Here is a 13,897-nt window from a genome sequence, read left to right as displayed (position 1 = left end):
GTTAAGCAAGACAGGTGATAAAGTACAGGTAGTCCTCAACTTACGAACTGAGCCAAATTTTCAACTGCTAAGCAAGATGATCCCATTTATGATCTTTCCTGCCACTGTTACGTGAATCATTACAATTGTCAAGGTAAGTAACGTTGTTAGGTAAATCTGGCTTGCCCATTGACTTTGCTTGTCAGAAGGTCACAAAGGTGACCCGGGATATTGCAATCGTCATAAATATGAGCCAGTTGCCAACCATTTGAATTTTAATTATGTGATCAGGGGATGCTGCAACAATCTTGTGAAAAACAATCATTAGTCACTTTTTTCAGTGCTGTTGTAATTACAAACGTCACTATGCAATGATTGTTGAATGGAGGACTACCGTTTGTCAATTTTAAAGGTACTTTTGAATCTGAGCTAACTCAAACTCTGAGTTTGCAAATATTGGGAGAAAATAAAACCCAAATTCAAAACTTCATGATAATGGTAAGATGAACTAATTGTGAAATAAAAACCGAAGGGAGAATCTAATGTTGGCCAAGATATAATCTATTCTGTTTTGGTGATAGGATGTTTTGGAACAGAAGGTGACACTGACAATCACTTCTAGCCTTCAACTCATTTTCAATAAAGAAAGAGAAAGAAGATTATAGAAATGGAAAAAGCAACCACACACTGACTTTATGTGAGGCCTGAAATTGCATGACATGCTGACTCTTTCACCACAATACTTTTAATTGGATGGGAGGAAGATTTTAATATATTGTGGGAGGACCAAACAAGGGTCATTCAGGAAACTAAATTTAGTCTGACCCATTTCCACATATGATAAAATTGTTCTGTTACAGGAGTACTTAAAGGTAAATTCACCTGAGCGTTATCCAAGTGCTAAGGACTACATAGAGTTTTCCAAATAGTTTTCTTGGCAGAAGTACAGAGTTGCATGCCAATACCTCTTTTCCAAATGTTCTTTTCCAGCCTGCAACCCAGGTTTTTCATCAGTTTCCCATTCCAGTATTAAGCAAATTAGAACTTGTTTTTTTTCACCTCTCCAATCAGCAAAATTAGCTACAAATCAACACCCTAACCCAGTGGTTCCCAAACTTGGCAACTTTTAAGACTTGTGGACTTCAACTCCCAGCAGAGCTGGCTGGAGAATTCTGGGAGTTGAAGTCCACAAGTCTTAAAGTTGCCAAGTTTGGGAATCACTGCGCCTAACCCAATAGGCTTTCAGAGGGAATCTGGGATATTCTTGAAATTGTGGCATAATGCTCATCCCAAGCATCAAAGCCAGTTGCTGGTTGGGATGAGCATGCAACTAAGTTCTTGGTTATATGAAATCATCTGTGCAGACTGTCTTTGTTTCTGGATCCCAGAGGTTCCCCTCATTTCCAAAGGAACTTTAAGAGATGAAGTGGCACAAGAGATGCCTAGAAAGTTGCTGGAGAAAGCTAGCAAGGATGTATGGAGGGCTTCCTTGTGATAACTATGATTGTTTTTCTGCTCTTGTTACACTCAGAGACATTCAGATAGTGGACTTTGTTTTGGATTATTCAATCCCTTCTAGATATTGCAGGCTGGGGAAACCCTTGCAAACCATTGTGAGAATTTTTTTATGTTGCTTGGATCCTCATGGAGTTGGATTCTTGTTGTGCGGGTCCTATCTTGTTTGATTATCTGGAAGGAATTCAAGCCTATTAGTCTTGATAACGGGTCCTTGGGCTCTATGTTCTGCCTCTTGTGTCTTAGATCCAGGTTGCACCTGACTGATCAAAGTCGCTTGGGAGATATGTGGTTGAAAACAGGTAGTGATGAATAGGTCTCTGATTTGAAAGAAGTGATGATGTGCCCTCATCTCAAAAGGCCATCGCTGAATCCAATTGACTTTGACAATTTTCATCCAGTCTCTATTTTATTTTATTCTTTGAAAAGCTTGTTGAGCAGATAGTAGGCATACAGCTGCTTACAGAAGCAGATTATGTGGAAATATTTCTGCTGGGTTTTAGTCTGGGATACAATACTAAGATAACATTGATCACATTTACAGATAGCTGCTGATAGCTTGGATGGGGTAGTGCCCTGCTTGATTTCTCAGTAGCTTTCAATACCATTATTTATTGTGTCTTCCTAGGGTGGAAGGGAGTGTTGAACAGTGTTATGGTGTTTTTTTCCTTACTGGGGGACCGGTTCCTATCACTGGTGAGGAAGTCCTGCCCTAGACTCCTTCATTACAGAATGCCTCACGGCTTAATTCTTTCCCCACTCCTATTTAACATCTATCCACAGGAAGCTACTAGGTGAGGTCATTCATTAGTGCAGAGTTAAGTACCCGATACATTTCTGCCCAAGGCTGCCTAAGTCATGTGGTCAGGATTCTTTGTCAGTGCCTGATTTCTGCCCAAGGCTGCCTAAGTCATGTGGTCAGGATTCTTTGTCAGTGCCTGAAGGCTGTGAGGTTCTAGATGGGGAAGAAGACTCTGCATGAGACTAGTCTCTCAGATATTGTTGATACATAATGGGGAGGGGGATTATCCTTCTGAATTGATGACTCATTCTCCAAGATCAAGTGATAGGTGTAACCAGCAAGGCCTTTACACAAATTATCTGGTGAGTCAATTATCCCATTCTGGAACTTCTGGTCACAGCACTACCTTGCTGGATTACTTCAGTGACTCTTCAGGGGCCAACCCTTGAAGAGATTTAGAAGTTGCTGTTTGTCTAGGATCCAGTGGCACGGACAGGTCAATCACTACAAATGTCTAGGACAACTTGCCACAGCCAACTCGCCGCAGGACAACTCATCATGGGACAAGAGTTACACTAATGCCATAAAAATAGTGGAATAGAATCAATAAAGAAAGGATTCCAAAGGAGTGAAAAAAATGAAATGCGAACAACAAAAGTTAAAAGAACTTTTTAAATTATTTTAAATTATTCAGTTGAATTGTTGATTTGTCCCATGGTGGGTTGGCTGTGGCAAGTTGTCCCATTCTGTCACTATATGAGCTACACTCACTCCCACTCACTTCTGGGTCAATTTAAGGTGCTTATGGTCACCCCTAAAGCACTAAAGGGTCAGGTTATTTGCAGAACCATGTGTTTAGTTGTGTCTAATCATCTTACCAAATCCAACAGCAAAGGATATTCACAGAGACTCTGAAGAATCCACAATTCCCAGCATCTAATTATATTAAGAAGTTTGGGCATGCAATCCTGCTACAAAGAAGCTGATGGATTTCCAGAGAAATTGAGTGAATATTCTCAAATATGGTGAGCATTGCCATATGCACTGCCACAGCCACTGAAGGCAATTTCACTGGATTAATGTCCAGTCAGGTTAAGTGGATTATGGGAAAGAATACCGTGAACTAATCACATCCCAATGGATTTTAATTCAGCCATCTAAATAAAATCATTTAGTGAGCTTTCTCAGGCCAATTTAACATACTGACCATTTCTCAAAGTAAAAATGGCTTCCCAAGTGAATAAAGTCAATTAAGGCATTCAAGACAAGACAACAAGATATTTCATGACCTGTCTAACTTCCTAAATGTTTCTCCTCCTTCAACCAGGAAAAGGTGTTCCCCCACTAGATACTTATAAATGGGCTGGCTGGTATGAGAAGATTCACTGTTATTTTCCTACATATCCACACCCATGCTAACAAAGCTGGCAAATGTTCTCATATTAATTTCCTCTTCCTGTTAAAGAGATAGGAGTAACTGCAAATGTACATTGTGTGAAAAATACGGATGTCTGCTTAATGAAGAACAGAAATAAAATATACATAGGATTTTTTAGCAGACATGGGATGGCAGAGTAATTTGCAAATTAGTGAAATAATAAAATAGCTGTACTATTTACAAGGGACACCTATGAGCCAAGGACTGAATCAGGTAGCCTAAATATACTGTTTCTTTTTTCTTTTCTTCCCTTGTGCTGCTCATTCCTGATGGTGCTACTACTTGATTATGTTATCTCTTGCTTCAAATCCTAATCTATCCTTGCATAACAAATTAGGTCATTCCCTATACAGGAAATAAAGCTAAATCCATAAACATGAAATAACTTCATATTGTTCCTTTGGCTTTTGGATGACTGAATGTGCTGGCTGGAGAATTCTAGGAATTGAAGTTATATTTTCAGGTTGTCAAGGTTGAGAAACACCGGTTTAAACTGTAGTGTGAGAAGATACTAACCCAGCAACTAGCTGGCAGCTATCATCATCTGTCCCTCTGTAGGACTGAAAATGATCTTTTCAAATTAAATTGCTACATGTTCTATTTAAATATTGTTTTTCCATTCTCAAATTCAGAAATCCTATAGCTATATTTTAGGTTATATTTTTTCCCCTCTGATATTTTCATTTACTTTTCTCCATTCCAACCCTTCCTTTAATTTTGTCTGCAGTAATTTCCTTCCACTCCCATTCCATATATTATCTTTTCTCCACCCTATCCTAACAACTTATGCTATAATTTGTTCTCTCTCTTTTTGTTCGTATTGGAATGTTGTTTCCCCTCTGCTCTCCCAACATAGTTGGTTGCTCTTCATTTTTTTAAAAAAATTAGTATAGCCAGATCTTCAAATTTCAAATCTGATAAGTAATTTTCCTCTTATAATCCTAGGGGAGGAGATGAGAGAATATTGAGAAAGTCCTTTTAACAATCCTACAGCAGCAGATAGTGACTGTTAGAGTTCATTGGTATTGTAGCATTTTGACAGGAAATAACTACAAAACAAATGGCCAAATCACTCATTTTTCACAGATGTGAATTTCTTTTAAAATTAAGATTATTTATCATGTTACGTCTGCCTAAGGAGAAATTCCACAGATGCCTTTTCTTTTTAAAGTCATGTAGATGCAGGGATAGGGGAAGCTTTATACATTAAGCATTTCTCCCTGACAGAGCGGTTAAATGTAAAAAGACTTTTGAAAATAAAACTCCAAACAGTTCATATATTTCTTCAAATATAGGTTAACTCCCTGAAAAGATACTCAAATATGTATTTCCTTAAAACGTCTTGATTTTGTTTAAGGCTGTTGAAAAACCACCTTTTGTATCAAAGGAAACTTCCATCAAAGAACGTTCCTCTTAGGGAATGTTATGGCTATGAGTCCTCCATGTTTCTCTATCTCTACAAATCTTTCCCTATTAATGAATAAAAAGATAGTTCATCTAACCTTGAGCCTACCTATGAAAAATGTCAGCATAATATTTGCTATCCTGTTACTAATTTCTATTCCGTTCCATGTAGGGGTGGGATCCTACCAGTTTACAAAACTGTGTGCTCAGTTTACAGAGAAATCACCTTCCGCATTACTGCAGAATCCGCTCTGTGGCAGCTAACAGCTGGGCTTCAGAAAAGGGAATATGGGTGAGTGTAGCAGAGGGGTGGGGACGGGCCCGGCTGAAAGTCAGAGCGAACTGGTTCGCTCCCAGCTGATATTCGGAGCTACCAGTTCACCCAAACCAGTGTGAACCAGTAGAATCTCACTCCTGGTTCCATGGGATCATTATTGAATTACAGTATTCACAAAAAATATTGCCTGGTTATAGATAAGTTGATTTCTTTAATGGCTTCCACCTGTCACCGGATAGTCATTAGTTGCCAATCAGATCTGTGCAAGGGAAATGCCTGTTCCCAACACTTTTCCTAGGTTGCTTTTTCTGCTCCTCTTTTCTTATACCATTAGGATATCTTTCCAATTTAAATAAAAGCGCCAAATTAGAAATAACACCAAAGTGAAGGAGATGGGTTCTGCCATGATCTACAGCTAGCTAGGTGTTATAAGGAAGAAATACAATAACCTTCTAACAGTTGGACAGCCAGTGTCTTATGACTTGATATGTTAGAATGGTGGTGTATAAGTATGTATAAATATTACATAAGTAAGAAGAAATACATACCCTATTCTCCAAATGTAGTAGTAGAGGTCTGTTCTTGTCTTGACTAGATTATGTGCCATCAAGCTGAGGTAATTTCTAACTTTCTCCTGGAAGACTTCTCCAACTGAAAGCCTCAATAGAAGTTAGTATCAAAAATGGCCTGTGTGAGAAGAGAGATAAAAGATCTGACTAGATCTCTTCTCCAAAATGAGATGGGAGATAATAGATCTGAAGGAAGCTTGGGAAATAAAGTGCTAATGATTAGAGTAAAAACCTGGAGAAAAAAATGTGAGGAGAAGGCTGGCTGGTGAGATGAGGGGATGCCCCTTAGTCTCCTAATATTTTCAAAGGCTTCTCATGTCAGCTATTGAACATCTGACTTCTCTTGTATGTCATGGGTGCTGAAGAGCTTCTCTCTGTCCTGCGTCTTTAGCATTTGCATAGTTGAAGAAAAAGTGCAGTGACAACCGTGCAGTCAAAGTTGTGTTCCCTTTTTACCTGTACCATAAATGTGCAATAGCATAAAAAGATACAAGATTCAATAATTAAGAGCCGAGGTGGCGCAGTGGTTAGAGTGCTGTACTGCAGCCACTTCAGCTGACTGTTATCTGCATTTCGGCTGTTCAAATCTCACCGGCTCAAAGGTTGACTCAGTCTTCCATCCTTCCGAGGTGGGTAAAATGAGGACCCAGACTTTGGGGGCGATATGCTGACTCTGTAAATCGCTTAGAGAGGGCTGAAAGCCCTATGAAGCGGTATATAAGTCTAACTGCTATTGCTAATAACCTATTATGGCTACCATCTTGCTTTTTCTAGTTGCTTTGCCAACATTCCTACCTGTCTCTTCCCATTTTCTCATTTTCTTTTATCTTTTTCTCGCCACCCTGTCCTTACCCCTTTCTCCATATCTCCCTCCGTCTCTCTTTTTCTCTCTCTCCCTCTCCCTCCCTTCCTCCAGTGGTGGGTTGCCAATTTTTTTACTACTGGTTCGTGCGGAAGGGCAGAGTCTCCCACCGCTGCTACTACCAGTTCACCCAATCCAGGCTGAACTGGGAGCCAACACACCTCTTCCCCTCCCTCCCTCCCCCTCTCTTCTCCAAGCAATTTTACATCACAGATTAGAAGGCCACCAATGGCAATACAATATATATTGCTATATATTTTTGTGTATTATTCTAAAATTCTTTTTTTATCTTTTTCTTTTTATTCATAAACATTTTGAATACAGAGAATTGTCAGGGCATACCATTTACAAAAAGGCAAAGAAAGAACACCAAGAATTGACACATATACTAATAACGATAATAATAGTGTAACAGAATAATTTAAACTAGATTTCTCTTTATATTAGCTTATTTGTAATTCTGTTAATTATATTATCATATTTATAATTCTAAACCATCTTTATAGTTAATTCATATATAGCAATAATCTTTCTTCACCTAATTTCTACCTCTTATCTCTAATCGTAAAATCTATTCCATGTTAAATAATATTCTATGTCTTTGTCCTTTATTTTTAATGTCAATATGTCCATCTCTGCACAGCCTAATATTTTCTAAATTACATCCCCCATCTAATGGAGTGTTCTCATTTTTCCAATATTGTGCAAATACAATTCTTGCAAAACTAAATATATAGCCCCTTTATCATAGCTCTCCGGCATTATACCCAACAAAAATATTTCTGGTTTCAAATCTATGTGTTGCTTGATCATCTTTTCCAAACAAGTATGTATTTTCGTCCAATATTTTCTTGCTTTCATACAAGTCCACCACATATGATAATAAGTACCTGGAGTCTGATTGCACTAAAATTTTCATGGGCATTAAAAGTTTGTTGTTGCCAGGTTTTAATCTTATGTGGATATGACCTAGGAAGGCAGAAGAGCTACAGCCTAGGCAACTGTCTGATAACAACATCTGAGTCTGAAGGAGGACTGGGGGTGGAGAAAGCATCTCAGAAGGATACTCCCTAGTTTTCAGATGAGTAAAAGTAAGGCAGAGGTGGGTTGCAAGATTTTATTACTGTAACCATACAACATAATGTTGGTGTTTGTGGTTGGTGCTTCTTGTCTGGGTTACTTTAGAGGCCTGACACATATAACCTGTTATGCTTCATTAAAAATTCTGCATTTTCATCTCAGGCTACCTAGACAGGTGTTCTATTATGGAATAATAGTATTACCACATCTGACTTGCAGTAATTCAGATGAAGACTAGATAGTAAAAATGAGAGTTTTGTGTATCTCTTTGCTGCCATTGTAATGGTATAGGACAGTGATGGCTAACCTTTTTGTCTTTGTGTGCCGTAATCACGTGCACCCACACCCATAATGCAATGCAGCCACCCTGCGCATGCAAGCACAACCCTCCCACAATCTCCTGTGCCCCCTGCACATGCGTGTGACCTCCATAATCCCCCTGCATGCGCACAACACTCCCCCCCTGCAGCCTGCTTTGGGCCCAGCAGGCCTCCCTGAAGCCTCCTGAAACCAAAAACTGGGCATTGCAACCCCCCCATGTTCCTCCCCCATACATACCTGCCACCCCTCCACACATGTGTGCAGTATCCCTGCAGAGACTCAAAAATCAGGGAGGCAGGCATGCATGCATGGTGGAGCTGAGCTGGGCAACGGCTCACATCCCTGCAGAGAGGGGTTTGCGTGCCACCTGTGGCACACGTGCCATAGGTTCGCCATCACAGGTATAGGAGACTGACAGCTGTCAATTGATACAAGATTCTGGCCATTTTAATAATGGAATAGGTTTTTAAGAAATACATTTTTTGCACGGTTGGGTAGAATTATTGTAGAGGTGGATAGAAGAATCAAGAACTATACCAGTAGTAAATAAATTATTACTACCATATACAAATAAGTGGGATCTCATTCTTGGACATAAGGAGATCTAATTTTATGGTACATAAGAAATGTTTTTAAACATCACGTTTATACATTGTGATTGTGAGGCATGACATTGGTTATTTTGTAAAATTATTGGCAGAAAATGAAGTCCAAAAAACAAACTTATTTTATTGCCTAGAGCATATTTACTACCCCTCTCAGTTTATTAACAGTTTAGTCAGTTTATTTAACGAAAAATGGAAATTAAATGTATAAACTTCTCTATAGTGTCAAGATATAAAAACAATCCTCTAAACCAGATCTCAGGCATTAAAATATTTGCTTAACATTAATATGACAACTATTAACAACAATATTAGCTTTTTATAAGACTCAACTTCATTAATTTGATTTCTATGTCTTAATGTTTATTTAGCATAAAACCACTAAAAAGAATTCTGTCTTTCACATCACAGTCATTGGCTTGGCTGCTGGTTTCTTATATTATTATTTCTTATGTAGTTGCTAGAACCAGTTTGATTTAGTGGTTAAGCACCACAGTGGAAAGTGGGAGGCTGTGAGGTAAAATTCTATCTCAGTCATGAAAGACAGCTAGATGACTTTGGGCCAGCCACACTTTCACTCCAACTCACCTCACAGGCTGGTTGTTTTAGGGGAAATAGGAGGAAATGTGGTGAATATTTTTACTGCCTTGAATTATTTGTAAAAATAACAAAGGTCGGATACAAATAAATAAAATAATAATAATAATGTTTTGCTACTGCAAGAAGATAGCACAGTCTAATTACAAGCAACAGCATGACACCATAGCAACAATGGGGCAATCTATAGGAAATACCATTTGTCTGCAAACAAGAATTGATGGGACCACAAAATAGAGAAAGTCATTGAAAAATGAAAAAGCTAAAGTGCTCCGGGACTTTAGAATTCAGACACACAGACACCTGTTTGGTCAATGGGAAAGACAAAAATGTCTAAATAGTGGTCGTGAAAGTATTTGGAGACAGAGGAAGAGAAGAGAAAGAATTGGAGAAGATGATAAAATACCAAGACCTGCAAATGGAATTAGAACAACTGTGGCAAAATAAAGCAAATGTAGTACTACTAATAATAGGGCCTTGGATACAACCCCAAAACAACCTGAACACCATAGGCATTGACAAAAATCATCACCATCAGTCAATTTTAGAAGGAAGTTTTACTTGGAACAACTATCATTTTGTGATAATATCTTTAACACCATCAAACATCCACCTGCCTCACCAACCTATATCAGGTCCTAGGGAAGGACTGCACAGGTAGATACAAATGCCAAATCTAGCCACAATATCTGACTGGTAGATCATAATGATGTGCAGAATGATTATAAAGACTGCTCAAATCTCAAAAGTTTTATTGTATATTGGGATCAGAGGTAGGTTCCTACTGGTTCATACCAGTTCGGGTGAACCAGTAGTGGTGTGGCGGCCTGGGTTACTGGAACTGGCAGCGACTCAGACCTGCCACGCTTCCGAACCGGTTCTCCCGGCAGCATCATAGGTGCCGCCATCTTGTTTTTTTGCTTCTGCACATGCACAGAGGAATTTTATTGCACTGTGCATGCATGCACATGTGTGTGCGTGCATGATGCAGCCATGAGTGAACCAGCAGTAGTGACTGCCTGAACCTACCCCTGATTGGGATGCTTGGAAAATAACAGCATGTATTCTATCCTTAAACTGTAGAATCCCTCCTAATCATTTATTTTTTGTTAGGAGGCCATTTGCATGACATGATAACTGAAATCAAAATGCAAATGTGAACAGTTAGCACTATAGCAGTGAATTAGATCACTTGTGTAAATACAAGCCCCCACATTCCCTTAAAGCAAAGTATTAAAGAGAAAGGTAAGCTCAGAAACCAGAATATGAATGCATTGGACTCATGATTTTTTTCCTTTTATAGAGCAATGCCTGAAATGTTTCTCATGATTGCATGAAAGCCAAGCTAGAATGATTCAATTTGTTTAGATCTAGCATGATCTAAGAGTGAAGTAAGGGCTCCAAATGGTGGCCATTAAGTTTAAGAAATTGGAAGTGAAGCCAGAAGGCAAGAAGAGGCAAGCACTATTGAAGCAAACTCACTGCAGTCTTGTAGGTTGATGGCAAAGGAGAAGAATTAAATGACCTAGGTCTATATATTATTCACCATGTCACCTTGTCCATACAGGTCTGAGTAATTTCCAGCAATACATCCAACTCATTCCTATATAGTCATCTGATTTCCTCACCTGTAGGGTTATGAGTTGATTACTATGTGAATGTTCCAGGTAATGTAGTACAGTAGTTAAAGTAATAGAGTAGGCCTTGAAGTCTCAAGGTTCAAGTCTATACATGGAAATTGCCTTTGGAAATGCATAGGATGACTTTGGAAGTCTGTATCATTGCTAACCTAATTTGCAAATCGCAGGTTCAAACCACAGATCGTTTTCAAACTTGGCTTCACAATACCGTAACGGCACTTTAATTTTAATAAAAGAGATTGATGGTAATGGACTTGAAAATAACAGCACCATATATTCATTTTATAGCATAGAGAAAAAAAGATTTTCTAACATTGTGTTCAATAGCTTCTGCACAGAATATTTAAAATAGACTTTCTCTAAAATTGTTGGGGGGGAAACATGCTTGATGAGACAACACAAATAAGTAGATTAATGAATTGATAAATTCAAGCTATTTGGGCATTTTAGTGCTAGGTTAAGGTTAGGACTGGTAACATAACACCTACCTCCTTTTCATCAGCTGCCTGTGGGAAAGATGCCTAAAGAGAAGTGGGGTAAGGAGGCCAAGGGTCACCACAGAAACTTCCTGAGCTGGCCCCTTATTTGCCCTAGAGGAGGACCGATGCCACCAAGGTACTTATGAAGGATGCTAGAAATTGGCAATTTGTTTCTTCTAAAATATGTTTTGCATTTTATTAAGAATGGCTTAAATTGCCTGAGGGTCACTTTGGGAGGACTATTACGTTAAAATCCCAGCTGCACCTTCTAACAGCTGGTAAAATGTGAGCATTCCTATTGCTATCATTGGTTTCTCTTTTCTATCTAGACAGTTATGTCAACTAGACAGAGCCTGCATAGAATGTTCTTTCTTGTGTTGCATCTCTTCCATCTAATTCTCTTCAGTGGACTTGAATCCCTTAGAAAGTATATCTTTTCAACCCCCCACCCCTTGTCCACTTTCTCTGAACTATTTCCAGTGGTAGTGGTTTGGCGGCCCGGGTTGCTGGAACCAGCAGCGACCCAGGCCTGCCTCACCCCCGAACTGGTTCTCTGGGCAGCCCCTATGGCGCTGCCATCTTGTTTTTTGCTGTTGCAGTGCAACATTTTTATTGCACTGCACGCATGCACGCGCAACACATCCACAAGCAAACCAGCAGTAATGACTGCCGAAACCTACCCCTGTTTGGGACACATACTCAGAAACTATTGTGTATACTTAGAGGATAGAAGCATATCCTAAGTTCTGGACAGGGAATTTGTACTAAGATTCAGAATGATTCTCTCCACCCATGATTTACTATAAGAGAGAAGGCACAAGAAGCACAATCAGAATATTGGCTGGCAGAGACCAAAAGATGAGCTTTTTTGGCAGTGGCCCCTGCTCTATGGAATATCCTCCCTTTGAAGATCAGAATGGCCCCAACCCTGTCAGACTTTCATAAGGTCTTAAAAACCGAGCTTAAAAACCGAGCTTAGGGTACTGAATGTGCCGAAGGCGCCATTTCCTGGCTAATCAGCCAAATATCTTGTTCGTGTGTATCTTGAATTGGATATTTTCAGGGGTGGTATCCTACTGGTTTAACAACCCGCTGGCTGAGCATGCACTTAACGCATGCACGTGCCAGGACGCATGCTGCCTGTGCGCAGTTTAGAAAATATTTACCTTCCGGATTGGTGCTTGGGTAGGAAAACAGCTGAGGCGCAGCAATCCACTCTGCCATGCAACTCAGCTGAGAAGATAAAGGTAGGTAAAGCACAGAGCTGGGGTGGTGGTTTCACTTGCTCATGGGAGCAAACCGGTTCACTCCCAGCTGATCTTCGGAGCTACAGGTTCGCCCGAACCAGTCCGAACCGGTAGAATCCCACCCCTGTGTATTTTTTAATGTATTTAACTGGTTTTACTGTTTTTATACTGTAGTTTTAAAACATTGTTTTAATTTTTAGTTGTAATATATTTTATAAACTGTAAGTCACTCAAGAGTCATTGACTGAGTTATGTGACCATAGAAATTAATTAGTTAAATAAATAAAATCAGATTAGCAAGATTCTGTTAATATTGCCTATCTTAATAAAGTATAATTATATTCCTGTGGGAGGGAGGGCTTCCTAATCTGGAAGGTTCATTGATAATTAAGAGTTTATGTCATATGTAAGAAATGGATAACATTTCTCTAAAAATGTCTTGCCAAGTCTACCCTCCAGATGTCATGATCCACAATTTCAAAGCTTTGCAGCCAACACAGCCACGGCTCAAATTCCAAAGATGATGTAGACCAGGCATGAAATGTTCTAATCTTTGCTACCGTTTCAGAACCGATAGCGCATGTGCAGAACTTTTTGCACATGTGCAGAACATCCATGACGATGTCTGGGCGGGTTGGGGGAGCCTCCACCGCCACCACTACCGGTTCACCCAAACAGGGGCGAACCGGTAGTGGTGGTGAACAGGGACGAACCAGCAGAATACCACCTCTGGCATAGGCTGAGAATTTGGGGACTATAAGAAGGTCATTGTCAGCCTCTGCTTTGCTTACTATGCCATAGTAACGGGGAAGGTGGGGCATGGTATTTGGGATGGGAATAAATGGTACAGGAGGTGATATGGAAAATTGAGTTTTCCTCTGCGTATGCTGGTGGCCGGTGTTCGGACCTGATCAAGGCCAACTGTCCTGCATACCAACATGATGATGCCTTTTGGAGATGCAACACACATGACATCTAAGAGAGTTGCAGATTGGACACTGGGGTGGTGTCGTTGGAGGGAGGGGGCTGGGTTATCATTTGATATGTACTTGTTTGGCTCAGATCTTGCTTTACTTTTGTTGCTATCTTTTCATAACCAGTAAAAGTAGTTTAATTCCACGAACAATGGAGTTGGAAGTTTT

Source organism: Thamnophis sirtalis, unplaced genomic scaffold, assembly GCF_051295495.1.
Source record: "Thamnophis sirtalis isolate CommonGarterSnake01/CBP01778 unplaced genomic scaffold, rThaSir2_p1.2 scaffold_10, whole genome shotgun sequence".
NCBI classification, from domain to species: Eukaryota; Metazoa; Chordata; class Lepidosauria; order Squamata; family Natricidae; genus Thamnophis; species Thamnophis sirtalis.
The sequence above is the reverse complement of the archived record's forward strand: the minus strand, read 5'-3'. Positions refer to the sequence as shown.